This window comes from Microtus pennsylvanicus, chromosome 8 (assembly GCF_037038515.1).
Source record: "Microtus pennsylvanicus isolate mMicPen1 chromosome 8, mMicPen1.hap1, whole genome shotgun sequence".
Taxonomy (NCBI): domain Eukaryota; kingdom Metazoa; phylum Chordata; class Mammalia; order Rodentia; family Cricetidae; genus Microtus; species Microtus pennsylvanicus.
In genome coordinates this window covers 31,586,565-31,609,716 of record NC_134586.1, presented here as the reverse complement: position 1 = coordinate 31,609,716, position 23,152 = coordinate 31,586,565, and the positions used below count along the sequence as shown (strand labels likewise).

Below are 23,152 nucleotides of genomic sequence, written 5' to 3'. Positions count from 1 at the left end.
TAATATGAACTAACCAAATGATACTGTCATTTTTCTTTGTTATAGAAGCAATATTGAATGGCTTTATTGATCAGAAATATAAGTTGCCCTTCTACCTCCTTAGATTTCCTGAGTTTGCTACCTAACAGTGTTACCTATATAATACTACTCTACTCCAAAAGAGTTCCCGGTTTCAAAGTAAGAACTGACCAAGTGTGAGCCTTTTAGACAGCCTCTCACATTACTTGGAAAAATCTGCAACTCTTCTGTGTACACCAGCACATCCATTCCTTTTTACAGATTATTGCAACTTCTTTTTTTTAAATGTGTATGGGTATTTTGCCTGAATGCATACCTGTGCACCCATGAAACCAGAAGAGAGCTTTGGATTCCCCTGGGAGTAGAGTTACAATTGTGAGACATCACAAAGGGGATGGGAATCAAACCTTGTCCTCTGGAAGAGCAGTTAGTGCTCTTAATTGCTGAGCCATCTCTCCAGCTTCTCTCTCAAAATTTTTAAAAGACTCCTTGGGAGCTGAAAAGCTGGCTCAGTACTTAAGAGCACTTGCTGCTGTTCTTGCAGAAGACTCAAACCTGGCCCAACATCCATGTTGGCAGCTCAAAACCATCTGTAACTCCAGCTCCAGAAGATCCAATGCCCTCTTAAGGCTCCCATAGGCATCTGCACTCATGTCCTCAATCCCACAGAGGCACACATAATTTTAAAATAATAAATATTTTAAAGATTCCTTGGAACAATTCTAGACACATCTGTACATTAAAATTTATGAAGGAGCCGGGCGGCGGTAGCACACGCCTTTAATCCCAGCACTCGGGAAGCAAAGGCAGACAGATCTTTGTGAATCCGAGGCCAGCCTGGTCAACAAGAGCTGGTTCTAGGACAGGCTCCAAAGCTACAGAGAAACCCTGTCTCGAAAAACAAAAACAAAACTATGAAGGAAATGAACACACTCCTAACCTATAATCAACCGATGAAACTTTCAAAATATCTCTCTGCCTCAACTTATCATTTCCTCAAAAATCTTTTAATTTCCTAGCAATGAAGAAATAAAAATGATTTAGTATCAAGAGAAAATAAGTTGGGAGGTGGTGGTGCAGTGCACACCTTTAATCCCAACATTCGGGAGACAGAAGCAGGAGGATTTCTGAGTTTGAGTCCATCCTGGTCTACAAAGTGAGTTCCAGGATAACCAGAACTGTTAAAGAGAAAAATTCTGTCTCAAAAAAATAAAGAAAAGAAAAGAAGCCAGGTTGGGCACTCAGGAGGCAAAAGCAGGTAGAGCTCTTTGAGCTCAAGGCCATCTTGGTCCACACTCTAAGTTCCAAGTCCGAGCTATAAAATTCAAAAATAATAAACAAACAAACAAACCACTGGGGGCTAGAGAGCTGGCTTAGGGTTTAAAAGCATTGCTGCTCTTCCAAAGGACCAGGGGTCAATTCTCAGCACCCTTGTGGCAGCTCACAGCTGTCTATAACTCAAGTTCCACGGGATCTGACACCCTCTTCTGGCCTCTCTGGGCATGATACACACTTGTAATGCACAGACAAACATACAAACAAACAGCACACATAAAACAAAATAAACATTTAAAAAATACTGTGAGGAATAAGTTCTCCCACTCCATCCCCAAATTAAACTGGCAACAGCAGGAGGCTGAAGCAGGAGAATCTTGAATTTAAGGCCCATCTGTGTTACATAGCCAGACCCTCTCTCAACAAAGGGCCTAAGAAAGGGCTGAAGAAATGGTTCTCATTAAGAGCACTGTTTCTCTGAATGATCTGAGTTCAATTCCCAGTACCCACAGTTCATTATCACCTGTAACCCCAGCTCAAGGGGAATCCAACACCTCTAGCCTCTGTAGACACCTGAACTCACATGAACATACACACACACACACACACACACACACAAATTAAAGTTAAAAATAAATTAGTTTTTTCTTTTTTAATTTTATTTTTTAAAAAAAGAAAATGAATTATCTGTTTTCATTTTACACACCAATCCCAGTTCCCACTCTGTCCCCTCCTCCCATTCCCTCCACCTTTCCATCCACACACACCCCCATCCACTCCTCAGAAAGGGTTCAAGGCCCTCCCTACTACATCTAGGCTGAGCAAGGTACCCATCCAAAGAGAACCCATTCCAAAAAAACAAGTATAAGCAGTAGGGATAAATCCTGGTGCCACTGCCAGTGGCCCCTCAGTCTACCCCAGCCATACTAGTAATTAGTTTGAAAATACCAATGCAACTGAACATATAACACTGGGAGGGGGGGCTCACAAAGTTTCTGCTGAACAAACATGAGCTGCTCTGATCCTCATCTCATCACCTCAGCTAGAAAACAGCAATGGTCTAGTTTGCACAAGGCTTATGCTACAGTTTCCCAACCAGTCCAAAAGGGCAGTCTCATGCACTGCAAGGTGGTCAGTATGTGTCAATATTTTGAGTTTCCTCATCTCTCTTTCTCAATTTCTGGCCACAAACTGGTGACTTCATCAGATGACTGGACAACACAGACTTGCATAAAGAAATGGACCACTCTATCCTTCCAAATGTTAGCAAGTATGAGCTACTCAGGTATCAGAAGCAGATTTTATTGTTTTAAAGTATGACTGTTTTAAAATAAAAGTTGAGAATGAACTAGTTCAGAAACAGTCGTTTCCACAGTGAAAAATGCCTGGGACCAATTTCATTTTAACTCTCACCAGACAATGAGTTTTTCATTATCCTCTTTAAATCTTTTGAATTGTTTTGGTTAGCTGGTTAGCTGGCTGATCTAGGGTCTCACTATGTATGTCAGGCTGGTCTTGAACTAGTTAGTGATCCTTCTGTCTCAGAATAACTTGGGATTGATTATCAAGGGTACAGCCCAATGTCTGGCTTTTTTTGAATTGTTTTTAGACTCAGCTCCAAATCAGTCATTGCTTCTTCATTTAGGTAGTAACAGATAGTTTTGTTTTGTTTTTCAAGACAGGGTTTCTCTGTGTAGCACTGGCTGTCCTGGAAATCCCTCTGTAGACCAGGCTGTCCTCAAACTCAAGAGATCCACCTGTCTCTGCCTCCCGGGTGCCAGGATTAAAGGTAAAAGGCATGTGTCACCACCATCCAGCGTAACTGATCATTTTTAAATGAACAATCCATTTACTAAGTACAACATTAACACAATATCAAACTATACAATATGCAAATAAAGTATAGAGATGCCAAGTCTGGTACCCACAGTAAGGAGCTAAAATGACTATGTCTGAAGGGAAGGAGAAGCAGCAAAAGTCACTGTTATCTCATCTTGCTTGAAACTCACCACACAGGAACACTAACGACTTAATTTAGTGTCACACTGTATTTCATATAAAAATTATAAATTTTTGTGGCAAACCTTACATACACAGCAAGTAGTTCAAAAAATTAGCCTTTTTGCCAGGCAGTGGTGACACATGCCTTTAATCCCAGCACTTGGAGGCAGAGGCAGGTGGACTTTGTGGGTTCAAGGTGGGCTTTGTGGGTTCGAGGCCGGCCTAGTCTACAGAGGGAGTTCTAGGGCAGCCAAGATTACAAAGAGAAACCCTGTCTTGAAAAACAAAAAATAAAATAAAAATAAAAAACAGCCGGGTAGTGTGGCACATACTTTAATCCCAGCATTTAGGAGGCAGAGGCAGGTGGATCTGTGAGTTCAAGGCCAACCTGGTCTACAGAGAGAGTTCCAGGCCAGCCAAGGTTACACAGAGAAACCCTATCTAAAAAAACCTGGGGTGTGGGTGGGAGCAATTATTCTTTTGCCAGGATGTGGTAATGCACACCTTTAGTTCCAGTGCTCAGGAGGCAGAGGCAGGTGGATCTCTGAGTTTAAAGCCAGTCTTGTCTGCACTGCACAATTTGGGCCAGCAAGATGGCTCTATGGGTAAACGAGCTTGCTGCCAAGTCTGACAACCCAAGTTCAGTCCCCAGGTCCAACATCATAGAATAAGAAAACTGCTCCTGCAAGCTGTCCTACATAATAATGTTTGTTTAAAAAATTGTTTTGCCTTTCTCACAAAGGTGCTATCATATCACACTTATAATCCTAGAACTCAGGATGCTGAGGAAAGAGGAGAGTTTAAAATTGAGAGTTTGAGGCCAGCCTGGACTACTCAATCAGAACTTTGGGTCAGTTTGAAGGAAAAGAAAGAAACTGCAATGGTTTGGATATGAAGTATGCTTCTGCCTTGGCTGAAAGACTCTTTAGTGAAAGTTTGGTTCACAGTTAGTGATGTTCTTTTGGCTGATTCTTTTAACTTTAAGGAGTAGGTCTCATCCTTAGGGGCTGTATCTTGTCCCCAGGACCCCTCTTTCTGTTTCCTGTCTATCACAAATTCAGTAGCCTCTCCCATATGGCCCCACCATCATGACATTCTTCCTCACCACAGAGTATATAATCAACAGAACTATAATGTAAACATGGGAAATCCCAACACTCCAAAGGTAGAGGCCAGAGGATTAGGAGTTCAGGTCATCCTCAGCTACACAGAGTTGCAAACCAACCAGAGATCGTGTCTCAAAAAATTCACATACAAACTTAGTGTTGGTAGGCATGATGGCATAATACTTGGAATCCCAGCACTCAAGAGACTAAGACAGGAAAGTGACTGTGAATTCAGAGCCAGCCTGTGATTTCTTAACAAGACCTTGTTTTAAAAACAAAACATGGCATGGCCTACAGGAATTTCAGAACAGCCGGAGCTACAGAGATACTCTGTCTCAAAAAAAAAAAAAAAAAAAAAAAAAAGGAAGAAAAAAAACCAAAAAAAAAAACAAAAACATGGTCAGTACATGGCTCAGCAGATAAAGGCATTTGCCACAACATCTGATGACTTCAGTTTGATACTGGGGACCCACCTGGCAAGAAAATATACCTGCAAATTGTCCTGTGATAAATATCACTGTGAAACAGCAAGTAGGTGTTAGGATTTAAATTCACACTCTCACACAACCTGGTCCTTCAGGCTCTCAAATAAAATTATTTCCTCACAAATATCAATAAACAAACATGAAGCTGAAATCAGTCATTGGAGTTTATTGTCTAACAAGATGAGGAGCTCACAAATGACTAAACAATAGAGGCCACAGAAAGAATGCAGAAGATTAAGGATGGTAAATAACAGCAACAAGAGCAAAAGGTCAGGGAGTGACTCTCAGAGGAGCAAGAACAAACAGTAAGTTCTGCTAACCTCCTCCACCAGACAAAATCCTTCAAGGTAAAAACTTGCATTCCCAGGGTGATGGTGGCGCACACCTTTAATCCAAGCACTAGGGAGGCAGAGGCGGGCAGACAGGTTTACAGAGCGAGTTCCAGAACAGGCCCCAAAGCTACAGAGAAACTCTGAAGGCCTGAAGGCGCGAGGGGGGGGGGGGGGGGGGACGACAACTAACAAACAAAAATTTGCATTCATTACCCTGTACCCTTCTCAGTGAGTGCCGGCACCTACTAGGTACTTTAAAAAACAGCTTTTAGGGCTAGCAAGTGGTTCAGTGGTTAAGGGTGCTTGCCTGATGATCTAAGTTCAATTCCCAGGACTCACATAGAAGGAAAGAATAGATTCTTTCCTCTCACCTTCATCCACGTGTACTAGAGGGATGGGTAAAAGACTAAGAGTAGCCGGGCGGTGGTGGCGCACGCCTTTAATCCCAGCACTCGGGAGGCAGAGGCAAGCGGATCTCTGTGAGTTCAAGGCCAGCCTGGTCTACAAGAGCTAGTTCCAGGACAGGCTCCAAAGCCACAGAGAAACCCTGTCTCGAAAAACCAAAAAAAAAAAAAAAAGACTAAGAGTACTTAGTATTCTTGCAGACGACCTGAGTCAATCCCAGCATCTGTGTCAGACAGCCAACAACTACCTATAACTCTAGCTCCAGGGGGATCCAATGATTCTGCACTCCTTAGGCATCTGCATTCACATGCAAATACCCCCACAGGCACATGCATGCAAGTAACTAAATCTTAAAATAATAACAATGACAACTTTTAGTAGGATAATAACAAATATCTGTAATCTTTGCATGTAGGAGGCTGAAGCAGGATTAGATCAAGGCTAGAGTTGGTTATGTAGTAAACTCAAAGTCCGTAAAACACTGTCTCAAAATTTTTCATATTTAACAGCTAAAGAGATGCCTCCATGGTAAAGAGCCTTTAATGTTCTTACAAAGAACCCAGGTTCAATTGACAGCACATACATAGTTGGGTTGTTATGGTTCATCCATAACTCCAGTTCCAGAGAATCCAACAGGAACAAGCGTGGTACACATACCATGCAGGTAAAATGTTAATACATGTAAAAATAAATAAATCTAAAATTTTTTAATTTAAATAAATAAATTAAATTAAAAATGACTTTTAGCCAGGCGGTGGTAGCACACATCTTTAATCCCAGCACTCAGGAGGCAGAGGCAGATGGAGTGAGTTCAAGACCAGCCTGGTCTGCTGAGTTCCAGGACAGGCTCCAAAACTACACAGGGATACACAGGGAAACTCTGTCTTGAAAAACAAAAGACAAAAAAAAAAAAATGACTTTTAAATCTGGGGCAGAAGGTCCTGGGTTTGATCCTTAGCACCACATAAACTGGGTGTGAGGGCTCAAATCTGTAATCCCAGCAATTGAGAGGTAGAGGAAGATCAGAAGCTCAAGGCCATTCTTGGATGCACAGCAATTTCAAGGGAATAAAGACTTAAAGGAGAATAATGAAACAGGAAGGGTTAAACAGAGAATAGGGTAGAGGAGGAAACATGGAAAAGACGTTTCAAAAAAGACCTAGTTAATACTATAGGAATTTTCTAAAATATCTATATCTACAGAGAGAGAGATAGAAATAGAGGGAGAGTATGTGTTAAATGTCCCTAATAGACACCAGAAGCTAAGTAATAAAAAATAAAAATAAAAATCCCAGGGCCAGGAAAGGTTACTTGTTTTGGAACTGTCAGCCAATGAGGGCCCACAGAACCCCCACCCCCAAACATTATAGGATATTGTCATTGCTCTTGGATATCCTCCAGAACTTGAAAGTGAGAAATTACTGCTGAAGACACCATATACTTGAGTCATAAGATATGGTAAAATCAAGATGATATGGAGCTAGAAGCTTCACCCCTATTGGCTAGCTTTCAAAGGGCTGGAGGGTGCTATGCATGGTACTGAAGGAGAAAAACAATCATCAATCACACACAGCTACAATAATGGGCGGCCTTGACAAGCAAGACGTGCAGCAATGGTGCACAACCAGCATGTGAGTAACCAACTACTTTCTGGTTGGATTTTAAAACCCAATCCACAGTATAAAACCAATACCTGATACCATTATCAAGCTAAGAACCTTATGATTAGATAGATCATAGACCCTAGGGGAAAACTTACTACTATTATGCTGCTAAATGAACACAGTATAAACTGACTCCTAGTGATTACACCCATAAAGCAATGTATCTATCTCTCAATCCTCATCTGAGAAGTTTTTATTTGCAGTGATCACAGTGATTTACAGTGACCTACAACTAGCCACGATGCATGCAGAGACTGCAGAATGCTCAGTCCTAAAGGGAACACACATACTACACCTCCAAGGTTCATGGATGATTGAGGAACAGGGGGGCAGCAAACAGTCTAAGTGCCAAAGGCAATGGATGACTACAAGGAAACCATCTTCTGGACACGGCAGGGCAGTTGCACACTAGAATTCACAAAGTTGGGACAATATGTACAAAACCTTTGCAAATCCAAGCCAGATCAAACAAATCCCACCATGGAGAAAGGAGTTGAGCACACAATCCCACCCCTAGCTGGGAGCTATTGGCAATTGTCAGCTGCTAGAAAAGGGAGAAACAGTTTCTGAAAGAGTGTAGGCCTGGGTGAGTCAACCATTCTCCAGTAGAAGACCACACACCCAAGAATATTTGGGCAGCACAAATTGGTCTTGAAAGATTGTTTTGTTTTTGTTTTTTTGTTTGGTTTAGTTTGGTTTGGTTTTTGAGACAGGGTTTCTCTGTATAGACATGGCTGTCCTGGAACTTGCTCTGTAGACCAGGCTGGCCTGGAACTCAGTGGTCCACCTGCCTCTGCCTCTGAGTACTGAAATTGAACCACCTGGTGATTAAAAAAAGAAAAAGAAAAAATGACACAAAGTTGGATGGGTAGAGAAGGAGAGGTGGATCTGGAAGAGTTGGAGAAAGGGGTGAATACAATCAAAACATACTATATGAAATTCTTAAAGAACTAATAAAAGCCAGGTATGATTTACATGCCTATCATCCCAGCACCTAGAAGGCTTAGGCAATAAGATTGCCATGAGGCTATTCTGTCTAAAAACAATAAACAAGAGACAAAAAGTCATCATGGATATAACTATTAACCACTCTGACTCTCCCAACACTGATGTACTGGGTTGCAGAAAGCCAAAGAGACTGGCAGTGTTAATGACAGAGTTTACCTAGTCCACTTAAAGTCCTAGATTTAATCCTCAGCACTGTACCCAGAAAAACGGGGGGAAAAGATGTTTTGCCCAAACATCAAGTCTCCTTATAGAAAGTCAAGGAAAAAAAAAAATCAGAGAACTTATACTTCATTGTAGTTTAAAAAGAAACAGAGAGGCAAACATCTAGTCAGTATGCTTACTCTTGCTATTGGATGACAATAAATTATGTATAATAGAAGATGAAGCCTGCACACCTTTAATCCCAGCACTTGGGAGGCAGAGACAGGCAGATCTGTGAGTTCAGGGTCAACATAATGAGCTCCAGGACAAACAGGGCCATGGAGAGAGACCCTGTCTCCAAAAAAAAAAAAAAGAGTTCAGATGACACTACACAGCACAGATCACAACACTTCTCTGAAGGAATGTGCCATACAAGAGTTCACTTAAAACATTCTCATTGCCTGCTGTTTCCCATTTGTTATCCAAAAATGTAAACATTGCTAAATCACAAGGATTTGCAAATTCTAAAATAGCTCTTTCAGATTGTTAATCCCCACCCAACTAAATCCTTTAAAACCTGGTCTAAAAATAAAACCGTGTCAAGTGTTCTTCAAAATATACTATGTATACTGATTGGAATGTGATGCCAATTAACATACTGTGAGCAATTAAAAACAATTCAAATAGCCTGTGCCAAGCTAAATAACAAAGAAATACCATCCACTTGACAATTTTCTTCAGCTAAACTGAGATTCTGGGAGTAATTTCAGAAGTCAAACATCTGAAATCATTCACTAGGTGTTGCAGCACACCTGTAATCCCAAATCTCCTGGCTGAAGCAGGAGGATCACAAATTTGAGGCCAGCCTTGGCTACATATATGTATTTAATACAAGCATGCATTTAATTTATTTTTATTTTATGTGTGTGGGTGTTTGACCTATTATATGTCTGGGCATCATGTGGTGCCTAGTGCCCATGAGAACAGAAGAGGATATCAGATATTCTGGAACTGGAATTACAGACAGTTGTGAGGCCCCATGTGGGTGCTTAGACTCAAACCTGAGTCCTCTTAACTACTGAGCCATCTCTCCAGAGCTGAGAATATGTATCTAAAAAACAACAAGTGGACTGGAACAATGGCTCATCAGTTAAGAGTGCTTTCTGCTCTTGCAGAAAATCTGGTTTGGTTTCCAGAACCCACACGATGGCTCACAACTACTTGTAATTCCAACTCCAGAGGATCTGATGCCCTCTTCTGACCTCCACTGACACTACACACAGTGGTTCATACACTCAGCCACAAAAAATACAGGTACGATTTAAAAAAAAAAAAAGAAAAAAAACCCAATCACCACAACAAAAACCACTAAGGAGCTAGAGAAATGACTCAGCGGTTAAGAGTACTAGCTGCTCTTGCAAAAGACCTGGGTTCAGTTCCCAGCATCCACCCACATGCTGGCGCACAACTGTATGTAACCTCAGTTCCAGGTGATAATACCCTCTTCTGACCTCCAAAACACCAGGCACAAACCTGGTTCACAGACATAAATGCAGGCAAAATAACCATACCTGTATAGTTAAAAAAAAAAAAAAACTAAAATTAAATCACTGAGAGCTATACAAATAATTCTGGGAGCAAATAAGTAACAGAATGACTCAAACACTACAAAAATTAAAGGTGTAAATTTTAATGTGTAATTAAGGACATTTTACTCACAACTTTGAAGGCCAAACTAAAACACTCAGACATTATTATTCTAAGATTACATAGTTTAGATCTCATTAGTATCAATGAAATCTTGACATAAATAGTGTTATATTTTGAACCCACTGGATGAACAATTAGCAATTTCATCCATCTATATGTGCACATATCAGAAAAAAACCTCAACAACCTCTTCCTAAATAACATACTCCTTTAATCTCAGCACAACGGAGGCAGAATCAGGCAGATCTCTGTGAGTTAAAAGTTATAAACCATCCAAGGGCTACACAGTGAGACCCTGCCTTAAAAAAAAAAAAATAGCCAGGCAATAGTGGAGCACATCTTTAATCCCAGCACTCAGAGGGCAGAGACAGGCGGATCTCAGTGAATTTGAGACCAGCCTGTTCTACAGATTGAGTTACAGGACAGCCAGGGCTACCCAGAGAAACCCTGTCTCAAAAAAACCAAAAGGAAAAAACAACAACAACAAAAAGAACCCAATATTCCTGATTTTTTTCCAGAGGTGGGAAACTGATTTTTATGGCCTATATACAACTTTAGAAAAATGACACAACAAAATCTTCAAGTCAAAGCTTGGTTTTATGATTTCACAAACTCCTCAGTGTTGCATTTGCTCACTGTCTTTCGGAAACAGTATTTAAATTCTCTTCTGCCAGTCAATATTACAGCATGCTGCTTGGCTAACAAGCTCCTCCCAAGATCAGGATTATCACTATTACACCAAAGCATTCTCTCATCTAATATTTTTTCCAATTTTTAAGAAGACTAACAAAGTTTTGTCTGAAGTTTAAACATTAAGTAATCATACATTTATTAACAGACTTCCTAAAAGAGCAATTTGAAGTTAGCATTATATTTACATTTTAAATTTTTTCTGTAAATGTCAAATTACTTCCAAAGGGTGTGAAGTCGTTTAATATTCAGAGCAAAGGTGCTGTGAGGCTAAAGAAACTGGGTTCAGAGCAGCTGTAATGCAATAGCATTCTTATGTTTTGGAGACTTTCTGTCACAGATGAAAGGTTTTAATACAGTTCTCAGTCTTTTTTTTCTACTAGGCCAAATCCCTTCAACTGCATTCAAAAGCCTTTCAGTCAAGCCTACTTCATAGTCACACAAGTCTTTTCTACTATTGAGGAGACCTTAACAAAGCTGCCTGATCCCACTTGAGGGCACAATCACAACCCTGCAGACCTGATGATAAGCCTTCAGAACAGAAACATCAGCAGGTTTATTTTTCCAAGTATCCAGAGCTCAGCTAGGTCAAATGTTGCTGCTGGATTTTAAACAGCTTACTTAGCCCTTGAAGAGATAAGAGCAAAAACAAGTCCAAAGAATTTCAGTGGTTTTCAGTGGTACACAACACCAAAGGTTTTGAAACTGCCCCTGAAGTCTCTTTATATATGAGTAGCCACTTCAGCATAAGCCTTAATCGAAGTAGCCATTTAAGAATAATGTTCATTGGGTTGGAGACTTTCACAAAGCCTGCAACCTGGGGACTCGGTCCAAAGAAAACACTACACTATCTAAATAGGGTTAATTAAAAAAACTTTCATGCTACACTTTTTTCAGGTGCTTTCCATAATCTGCCAATTCTGTGTGTTTAGGAACATGTTTTACATGTTCAGCAGAGATTTAAAACCCAGAGTTAGGAAAGAATACTACGTTTATGAAGTCAACATTTTTACATGCACGTATAGCCTTAGAAAAACCTGCAAGAATATCTCGAACTAGGAGTCCAATCCATTAACCAAGTAAAAAAGCACTAAACATTTTGTATCAAATACCAAAACTGGTTAGCTAGACTTAACAAAGTAAATCTTTTCAATTGTATCAACTTCACTACCATTGGGGGAGAGGGCAAAGTAGCCGACAGTTAAAAATTAGCAACATGAAGCTAATTAATCCAAACTAAAACTAGTTCCCCATCATCCATCACACGGACCCTTCACAAGCTATCAACTTTTCTTTTGGACCCTGATGTCTCACTAGCTCCTTCCTGCACCCCACATTTACTAGCTGCTTCCCAAACTCATCCCAACTCCTGGAGGCCATGCCCCTGCGCCTTTTTGCCAGCTGAGCCCTCCGCTGACAATACCCTCCCCTCTGCCTCACCTAGCGAACAAGGTTCTTCCAAACTCGGCGAGAAGCAAGCAAGGAACCTCGGGGCTTCTCTACCCTCCGTGCGCACTTAACTGTTCTAAACCCCAAGTAACACTTGAGAAACCACCCCTTATCACAGCGCATTGTTTTCACGCCCCGGGAGCCAGAGCACCGGGGGCAGCGTCACCACAGACCCCACAGGACGCAATGCAGGCTTTCAGACATGCCCTGAATTCACTCCCCCTTCTCTACACAAACCCGACCCCCTCCCCAGGTCCCGACGAGATCCCACCGTCCACCCCCTAACAAAGAATGAAAACCAGAGGCACACCCTAGACCCCGGAGAAAGAACAATGAATGAACACGGCCGACTCGCCTCCCGTGCTGTCCCAACTCCTCTCTCCGCATCCACTGGCTCTGCAGAGCCTGGACGGCTGTCGATTCACACAAAAGGCATCCCGGCTCCCGATCTCGAGCATCCCGGGCCTCCCATTAGGAAGCCCGGACCAAGTCCCCACGCCTTAGTGGCGGGGCACTGACCCGTTTCTCGCTGCCTTCCTCGATTCCCTCGTCTTCCCTAAAAGGGTGTCACTTGAGCAAAGCAGCCCGAGAGGAGGTGCAAGGCCGGGCTCCCCCCACTTATGCAGCTCGAGAGAAAAGGAACGAGCCCATCCCAGTGACAACACAGGCACCGGGCAGCTCTGGGCGGATTTTTCCCCCCATTGCCAAAATATGAGGAATGCGCGCTGGGCACCGGGGTGGCGCTGGCACGTTTCCGAAAAACACTGGGAAATCTGAGCAGGGGTGTGGAAACTGGCTCGCCGGCCATGACACTCGGCCCGCTCCCGGCCCGCCACCCGGGTGACAGCGGCCTGTCGGGCCCTTCGCCCCTCAGTCGCGCCGCCAGCCCCGAGACCTACCTGAGGGAGCCGGGCCACGCCAGGTCCCGTCGTGCGGCGGCGGCGGTGGTTGAACGAACGGGATACGGTCACATTCGGCGCGTCCCCAGTCCGGGGGACGGGGCCCCGGGCAGGCCCCGCATCGCTGCACTAGCGCCCCGCGCCTCAGGGCACGCGCCCCAAAGCCCGGCCAGCTGGCCCGTCCGAGGGCCCGCGGAGAGCGGCAGAGAAGTCTTCCCGCCTCAGGCTCGCTCGGTTCTAACTCCCGCCATCTAAGATGGCGGCGCAAGCACCCGCAATGAAGACGCTCTCCGGCCGCCCCGGCGAGCGAGCCCTGCGCTCGACGCTCGTCTTCGCGACCTGCGGCGCCGCGGGCTCCACCGCCTCTGCGCGAGCTCTCAGGCTCTGGTGTCCGTTTGAAACTTGGCTCGGGGATCTATCGCTCGGGCCTGGAACGTGGGCCCGCCTCCGGGGGCGTGGCCTCGCGGTACCGCGGCCGCCATTTCGGGGCTGAGACTGGGGCGTCCCTGGGTGACGGCGTCTGGCCAGAGGTGGGTGGTCGTGGTCGCTGCCCGAGTCCGGCCACCCGCTAGGCCCTCGGAGGACCAGACGAGCCTGGTGACACTCGGCACAGGGCCCAGCTTGAGCACTTCCTCTCCGAAGTTGACACCCGTGGAGAATGGCGGCTTACGGGTTTTGTGGGAAAACCCTCATACTGTATTAAACCTCGGGTTCCGCATTTGTAAATCGAGGTTTTACTGTCGTTCATCTAAAAGTATGGTGTTACACATCGTAGGCCCAGCGTTTGGGAAGTGAAGGCAAGAGAATCAGGAGTTCACGTTCATGGTGAAATATATGAGACTCTGTCTCAAAAAAACAAAAACAAAAAAAAAAATGGCAAGAAGATATATCTTTTGATTGATGGGCCGGTATGGCCCACTGTACGCCTTGGTACAGTCCTGGTTGTGTAGACACCTGGAGGGCACTGTGACATTGTCAACGTTATTTTTTCTCTCTCTTTTTCACTTTTAATCTGGACCTGGCCTCCGCCTCACTTCTCCTGCCTCTTTGTAACTATTTTCAAAGTAGCCATTTCGGACCTACGAGGTGGCTCTCAGAGAGTAAAATCAGAGTAAAACCTGATGACCTGAGTTAAGTCCTCTGATCCCTGGACAGTGAGGAACCTGCCTGACTCCATTTTAAAGGCAGGAGCTATTATGCTTTATTTTTAAAAATAGGTTTCTATCTACTGTGGGACTTTAGTAGCTGTGTTTCTGGAACCTGACCTTCCCCAACCCATGACCTTGATTTGTTTTTGAGAATATCGTAACCCTGACCCTTCCTAATCACGTGGTGGGTGATCATATGATATTTTTTTAAGTTTTTCTTTATTGCGCCATGGTCTCCCATCTGTAAAACTATGCCTGACTTTACTCCTTATAAGGGGCCCAAGAGGTGGATTGGGGGCTGCTGTCTTTAACCCGACTTAGGAGGCAGTCGCTGGCCAGCTAGCACCTGGGTACACCACATTAAAAATCAAGCTTGCCTCAAATTCGGTTCAAATTGCGGTAGTGGTCTTATTCTCCCGTTGGAACTAACAATGGAAAGAGAAAGCAGACTCCAAAGAGTTGTCGCCTGACCTTGAGTACCCTGTGGTACGTGTGCAACCTGCAGCCGCACTTACAAACAAACATTAAACAATATTTTTTAAATAACCATTTCTAAGTAAACATCTATTGGCATCTAGTATATTCATGGTGTTGTGTGACCACAACTTTAGTTCCAAAACATTTTCATTACTCTGAAATAAAACTGCCCACTAAGCAATGTTTCACAGGGCTCCCACCCAGTGACAACCACCAATATTCATTTTGCTACTACAGACTTAACTTTTTCTAGGTTATCTTATGTGCATGGATATTTATAGCGTGTGAGGCCCTTTAAGACTTAAGTCTTTCACTTAGTCTGTTTCCAAGTTCATCTGTGTTACATGTGTACCAACACTTCATTCCTCTTTAGTGCTAAACTCATTCATCATAAGTTTATACCAGATCCTCTGTACCTGGGAGAACCATGGGTATTTAGGCTTTTCCATCTTTCCACTGTTGTATTGGTTACTTTTCTGGTTTCTGTGATGAAATACTGAACAAATACAGGGTAAGAAAGGAAGGTAGGCCTGAAGAGATGGTTCAGTGGTTAGTGCACCAGCTGCTCTTGCAGAGGACTCAAGTTCAATTCTCAGCACCCTCATGGTGATCACAACCACCCGTTAGTCCAGTTGCAGAGGATCCAATGCCTTTTTTCTGATCTCTTTGGGCATCAGACACATAATATATAGATAGATACACATGCAGGCAAAACGTTCTTACATTTATATAGATAAAAATAGTAATAATAAAAGAAAGGAAGAGCTTATTTTGGCTGACAGTTTAAAGACACAGTCCATCGTGGTGGGAAAGCTCTGGGGTGGCAGAGGAATAAGGCTGCTGGTTGTGTCCTGTCCACAGTCAGGACACAGGTGAAGGCAAGCCCCAGATCACTGTTCATTCTAAGGCAAAGGCTCTCTGTAACAGTCCCTAGTGTCCTGGAACTCCCTCTGTAGCCTGAGCTGGCCTCGAACTCACAGAGATCCACCTGCCTCTGCCTCCCTAGTGCTGGGATTAAAGGCATCATCACCATCGCTCAGCCCTCACTTTTTGTTTATTTTTATTCAGTCTGAGACTCCCCCTCCCCCCGCAACATGAAATGCTGTCACTTTTAGAATGGATCGTCCAACATCCATTAACCCACTCTAGAAACTCCCAGACAGTCCCAGATATGTGCCTCCTAGATGATTCTGAGGCGGTGGCCCTCAATCTTCCTAATGCTTCAACCCCTTAGTACAGTCCCTCCGGTTGTGGTAACCCCCAAGCATAAAACTATTTTCTTTGCTACTTCATAACTGTAATTTTGCTACTGTTATTAACTTTAATGTGTTTTTCCAGTGATCTTAGATGACCCCTTGAGGGGGTCACAACCCACAGGTTGAGAACCCCCTGGAGCCCGTGAAGCTGGCAGTCATTAGTAATCATTACAATATATGTTTAGGTTCCTTTATTTTCTTGGTTTGGTTTGGTTTGGTTTGGTTTTGATTTGGTTTTTGAGACGAGCTTTCACCATGTGGCCCTGGCAGGCCTGGACCTCACTATGTAAACCTAGCCAACCTGGAACTCATAGCAATTTATCAACCTCTGCCCCTGGAGCGCTGGAATTAAAGGTATGCTTCTGGCTACTTGTTTTCTTTAAGATTTATTTTTAATTACGTGTACACACCAAGAGGGGCAGCATGTACATATCAGTGCAGGTGTCCCTGGAATCTAGAAGAGGGTGTTGAATCCCTTGGAGCCAGATTGACAGGTGGTGTGAGCCGCCCCGTGGGTACTAGGAGTAGAACTCAGTTCCTATGCATGAGAAGCACGTGCCTTAGCCACTGAATTATCCCCCAAGTTCCTCCTTTTCATTTTCTGGAGGAGATATCTAAGAGTGGGATTTTGGGGAAACACCCTGTACCCTGTTGGGTTGCATGTCTCCACCCTGAAGACCAAGCTTGTTGGTAGGCATGGTAGAGTTAATTAGGAAAGACACACAGAGGAGCTGGGGTGGGGGTGGGGCGGGGACTGGTAAACAGTTTGAATAAGTGGTGTCAGGAGGGAAAGAATGAAGATGTCACAGAAGAAGGTGAGAGCAAAGGTAGAAGCAGACTTGGCCACTGTTAGAATGTTCTCGGCTTCAGAAGTGGCAACACTAGTGTGTGTAGATGTGAAAACTGATAGGTATACTTTTCTTATTTTTTATAACTCAATAAAATTTCTTTTAGAAGATGCTTCAAGCTTTAAGCCTGTCTTTTAAAGAAAAGCACATTTTTGAGGGTCTGGAGAGCTGGCTCAGTGGTAAAGAACATTTGCTGTTCTTGGAGAGGATCTGAACTCTGTTCCCTGTACCTACATGGTGGATCACAACCATCCATAACTTCAGTTCCAGGGGACCCAACACCCTCTTTTGACCTTCTTAGGGACCATACACAAAAAACTGATTTAATACAAAAAGTTATTTTTGAGATGAAAGAAAAGGAAAATAGTAAATGTCTTTCTGTCTTTCATGAAGCCTTGCCATTTATCATGCATTTTCCCACACTCTCCAACACACGGCCGTTGAAAGCCTCATCATCAACTGAGGATCCTTTAGAGACTATGATAATGAATGCGAGGGTGAAGATGGTAAAGGCAGGGTAGAGATCAGGACCCATACATTTGTCCTTGCTTCATTCAGTTAAAGATCCATGTAAAATACAGCCATGATCTTGCAAATTTATAATCCCATACTAAGGAAGCTGAGGCAGGAGAACCAGAAGTTCAGGCCAGCCCAGGGTACACAAAGAAAACCTGTCTTAAACATGTATGCATTGTCAGGTATATGCTATGCCAGGCCCTGTGTTAGTTAGCCTTGGCCCATAGCAATGAGCAAGCCAAAGTCCCTTAAGGGGGCTAATGCAACAAAATAGTATCAAACAAGCAAGCCATGCGCCTGTGAGATTGAAGTTAGCGAGGAAGATGCTGCAGATGAAAGGATGGGATGCAGGACAGGCTGGTCTCCCTTAGACGGTAGCTCAGATAGGCACTGAGGATGAGAAGAGGCCAGGGAAAGAGCACTGTGAGCAATTGAAAGGGTATATGCAAGGGCCGTGATGGAGACAGGAGAAAGGCAAGCATGTTGACAGCAAGGAGCCCGGAGGAGATGGAGCTGGCAAGGTGAGGACAGAGGACAGAGTCATAACCAGTCTGACACCCACGCCCTGGCCCTTCCTTGCCATCTTGCCTCTCCAGTGAGTTTAATTTTAGTCACAAATGAGTTTGGAGTGTGGGCCCTGCCTGGGCTGGGTGCTGGGAGAGAGACAGCCATGTAAATAAACAGTTACCCCACCAGGTGAGTGTGAGGGCACCCAGAGGAGGAAGGGAGGGATGGCCTCTGCCACAGTGGGTCAGGAAAACCTCCACAGGGGCGAGGCTCATCAGAGGATGAGTCGGAATTTTCCAGAGAGAAGGGCAAGAGGCCAAGCAGAACAATCAAGAGCACAGAGTGTGACTGGCTAGTGCGGTGTATTGGGGAGCAGCACACCACACCGTCATCTGGTGGGAGACCGCCTCTCAGGGCAGGGAATGAAGAAAAGGGAAGCAGAAGTTTGGAGGGGGAGATATCTGGCCCAGCATCAATTCCCCTCAGGGCCAAGGCATGCAATCCTCTGTGCTGTGTGGGATCTCTTGCAGGAAAGCGTACCGCAGTCACCTGGGAGAGCAGAGCGCCAGCCCGCAGCGCAGAAGCAGCTTGGTTCTTTGGGAACTCACTTAGGGCTGGGTAAAATGGTCACAGCCACACCCACCACCAAAAAGAGAAATCAAAGATGTCACCTCTCTATGGGGAAAGTGAAGCTACTTAGAGTCCTAGGTAGCAGGAACTATGGCTGCAGCCATCTTTGAAAAATAGAGTCAGCCATATATATGAACTGCATCTTATAAATCCATTATCTTGGAAAAAGCATCGCAAGGGGCTGGAGAGACAGCTTGTCAATTAAGTACCCTTGCCACTCCTCCAGAGAGCCTGGATTTGATTCCAGCACCCACATGGAAGCTAACAATTCACTGTAGCCGGGCGATGGTGGCGCACGCCTTTAATCCCAGCACTCGGGAGGCAGAGGTAGGCGGATCTCTGTGAGTTCGAGACCAGCCTGGTCTACAGAGCTAGTTCCAGGACAGGCTCCAAAGCCACAGAGAAACCCTGTCTCGAAAAACCAAAAAAAAAAAAAAAAAAAAAAAACAATTCACTGTAATTCCAGTTCTGGGGGCTTGACGTCCTCTTCTGGCCTCTATGGGCACTGCACACATGTGGAGCACAGACATGCATACATACGCCCCTACACATAAAAATAAATACAGTCTCCCCCCAAAAAAAGGTTTTAAAAAGCATCAAAACTACCCGGGCAGTGGTGGCACACGCTTTTAATCCCAGTACTCAGGAAGCAGAGGCAGGCCGATCTCTGTGAATTCGAGGCCAGTCTGGTCTACAAGAGCTAAGTCCAGGAAAGTCTTGATAGCTACAGCGAAATCCTGTCTTGAAAAAAAAACCAAAAAAGGGGGTAGGGATCAAAAATGTCCTTGACTTGCACGGAAGGATTGTGAGTCTAAAGCATTGCTTTGCTGAGTATAACAGCTGACCACATTGCCCTTGGACTGAAGGGAGCCCAGGGTTATGTGCCCATTCAGCATGAGCACCACAAAGGGAAAAAAGCCCAAACCAAAAAACACGGTCATCATCATTTTATGCCCACTACTTACAATTCAAACATGAGACCAGAATAAAATAATACAGTAGCATAAAAATTATACCAGGCATTGCAAAAAAAGCAGGGGAACTACATGTCTTAGACCTCCCTCAGCACCTGGAGTGAGTAGCGCTGAGGTTTAGTAGCAAAAAGCTAACAGAACAAGGCTCATTGGATGACTAAGGCTTTGGGTGACAAAGCCTTCCTTTCAAGTTATGCCACTGTCGCTGTTATCCAGGGTCTACATTGCTGACTGACTCTTCCCATGCAGGGACAAAAGCCAGAGAATCAGGACCAAGAACCGTTGGTGTTGATGTTTGCCAAAATTACACAGACAATCAAACTTTCTTCTTTGGAGGTTAGGGGTGGAGGGTTTTTTGAGACAAGAATCCATGTAGTTCAGGCTGGCCTCCAACTGGCTACACAGTAAACTGTAGTCTTGAATGGTGAATCTGGTCTCCACTTCTCAGGTTCTGGGATTATAGACATGTACCAGTAGACTGGTTTTCTTCCTTTTCTTTCTTCTTTCTTTCTTTCTTTCTTTTTTTCCTTTGAGACAGGATTTTGCTATGTAGCAGTCCTAGCTGAGCTGGAACTTTCTTTGTAGACCAGGCTGGCCTCAAACTCAGAGAGATCTGCCTGCCTCTGCCTCCCGAGTGCTGGGATTAAAGGCGTTAGCCACCACCACCAGGCTCTTTTCCTTTTAAAGGACATATTTTTTTATGTTTAATGTGTACATGTATGTGCCTGCAGCATGAGAGTCCCTGGTGCCCACAGAGACTAGCAGAAGGCAACGGATCCCCTGGAACTGGTTTTATAAGCAGTGTGAGCTGCCATGCTGGTGCTGAGAAAGTAGCAGGGTCCTCGGAAAGAGTTCTTAATACCCGAGCCACTCTTAAGCCCTTTTCCTTCAGATCTTGCTTTTTTTAGAGGTGTGTGTGTGTGTCATGGAATATTACTTTAACTAGGCAAAGATGTGTTGTATTTGTTTATGCTGTATTTATTCAACAATGTTAAGATGTCTTACATTTATTTAATTATGTAACGACGTGTTGCTGTTTCACCTTGCCTGCCTAAGGCACCTGATTGGTCTGATAAAAAGCTGACCGACCAGTAGGAAGGCAGTTGAAGGATAGGCAAGATTGGCAGGAAGAGAAAATAAGTAGGAGAAGGAATCTAGGCTAGAAAATGAGAGGGGAGAGAACAAGGGAGAAAGAGGGAGACATCCTGGGCCAGCAGCCACCAAACACAGACGTGGAGAAGGCAGTGAAAGTAGGGCATACAGAATGAAAGAAAGGTAAAAAGTCTCAAAACAAAACAAGGGAAACAGATTACTTAACTTATAAGAGTTAATGGGGCAAGCATAAAATAAAGCTGAGCATTCATAATGAATATTAAGTGTCCATGTCATGATTTGGGAGCTGGTTGGTAGCCCAAAAGAGAGCCTGTTAGAGAAATGGGCTTGTTTCTCTCTATTTAAGTTAAACTGTATCAGGCATTTGCTGAGCAAGAACTGCATTTGGAGGACATAGACTAAACTAGCAGCTGGAGATGCTGAGATGCCCAGCCTTGGGGGACTCACTGTGTCCTGTACAGAAAGAAAACAACAACAACAATAAAACAGAAAACAAAAGAATTCCAGGCCTGTACAAAGAACCCAACCATGAAAGTTTGGGCTAGATGTGGTGTTGCATCATCATAAGCCTAAAATCTCAGCACTGGTCAGGCAGAGGTGGGAGAATCAAGAGTTCAAGGCCATCCTGAGCATCATAATCAGGAGTTCAAGGACAGCCTGTGCAAAGCGGTGAGATCCTGGCTAAAAAGAAAGGGGGAAGGAGAGGGAGAAGAGAAATGAAAAAAAAAACTTTTAAATTAAGAAAGAAAGAGGGAGGAATGGGCTAGAAGGATGTAGTTCAACTGGACTGCTTGTCTAATGTATACAAAATCTTGGTTTTGATTCCCAGAACTTGGCATGACTAAAAAAAATAATCCCAATTGGTCCTGAGCCCAGTGGTAGTACACTTGCCCTAACATATGTAAGACCCAGGGTTCAGTCTCCAACAACACACACACACACACACACACACACACAAAGACAAAATGATTATAGGACCAATGGATAAAGACACTTGCTGCCAGGGCTGTCAACCTGGGTCTGATCCCAGGGACCTCTGTGGCGGAAGGAGAGAACTGACTCCCACAGGCTATCCTCTGACTACCACCACCACTGCTGCCCCCACAACAAAAGAAGGAAAGAAAATACCAAGATACCCTAAATAAATTCAAAAGAAAGATCGCTGAAAGCCCCAAGGCCGAGGGGCAAATGGAGTGTGTCAGCAAGTTTCTGCTCATTAAACAATAAAGAGCCTTCAAAGCTGGGAGCTGAGAGAATCTTAGAATACTTCACTGTCAGCACCATTGGCAGATGGATCAGCTGACCTGACAGCTGGTCCAGGGTTCAGCAAGAGCCCAGGGCCTTTCAACCCAGGTGGACCTTCCAGGTCTTTTATAAGCCCCTGTGACCTTGACAAAGACCAGTGGAGTTCCGTTTCCTGTCTGTGGAGGAGGGAATTACATGAGATAAAACACACAGAGAGTCCCACAGCTGCTCCTCTCCGGCCTTCTCAAATAACTTGTCCATATTTAATTTTTTTTCTATGTAGAAACAAGATAGAAAAGCTGAGTAACTGTAGTTACTGGCATAAAGCTTTTGATGGCCTTTGATCTGTGCTGCTAACCTGTCTCCTTCAGGCCAAGAGCTGAACCGCCACCAGCAGCAATGAGACTTGGCAGCACAAAATATTAGAAATGTTTCCTATTGGTGATTAAAAAGGGGAAAGTGCTTTATCACGTTTAAGTTGTAAGTCTTGATTACTCATGGGAGTGAGCATTTTCCCACGCACATGCTCCCTGTTCAGGATTTATCTGTTTATGACCTTCACCCATTGGAGCATTGCTGGGTTTTTTCTTCTTATCAATGTGTGCGAAATACTTTGTGTGATAACAGAGTTAACTTCTTTACTGGGTTTGTAACAAACGTTTCTTCTGGTCTTTGGTTTGCCCTTTTCATTGTCAGCTCTTTCATACTTGGTGACTTTGTTGGGGCAGTTGTTACTGCTCTGCGTGATGACAGAGCTTTTGAAGAGCTCAGTGCAGGCGATTTAAACACAGGGCCTTGCATCGATTAAGCACACTCCACCACTAAGCTAAATTTCCAGTTCTGGGGAATTAAAAACAATTGTATTAGTACATTTATTTGTGTGTGCGTGTGTGTGTATGTGTGTGTGTGTGTGTGTGCATGCACCTCCGTGTGCCTTTGTGCGTCAGCATGCTTGTGGAGGTCAGAGGACAGCTTGTGTGACTTGATTCTCTCCTTCCACCTTCTGGGTTCCAGGGATCAAACTCAGATCATTAGGCAAGTGTCTTCACTCACTGAACCTTTGGTCATTGTCGTCATTGTCTTCTTCCTCCTCCTCCTCCTTTTCTGTTTACTTTGGGGGCTGGAGGCAGTTAAGAGTACTTAGTGCTCTACACAGGACCCCGTTTCAATTCCCAGCACCCACATGGTGGTTCTCAACCATCTGGAACTCCAGTTCCAGGGGATCTAATGCCATCTTCTGGCCTCTGCAGGCACCA

At 44.1% G+C, this 23,152-nt stretch overlaps 1 protein-coding gene across 2 annotated transcripts in view; it reads right to left on the bottom strand.

Moving 5' to 3' along the window:
* The window catches only part of Raf1 (Raf-1 proto-oncogene, serine/threonine kinase), a 55,680-nt gene extending 42,360 nt beyond the window's left edge, over positions 1 to 13,320 (bottom strand). For both annotated transcript variants that reach the window (XM_075983096.1, XM_075983095.1), the window contains exon 1: positions 13,183 to 13,320. The gene's annotated coding sequence lies outside the window, so the exon portion shown is untranslated. The remainder of the gene's footprint in view (positions 1 to 13,182) is intronic.
* Between the last annotated feature and the right edge of the window lie 9,832 nt (positions 13,321 to 23,152).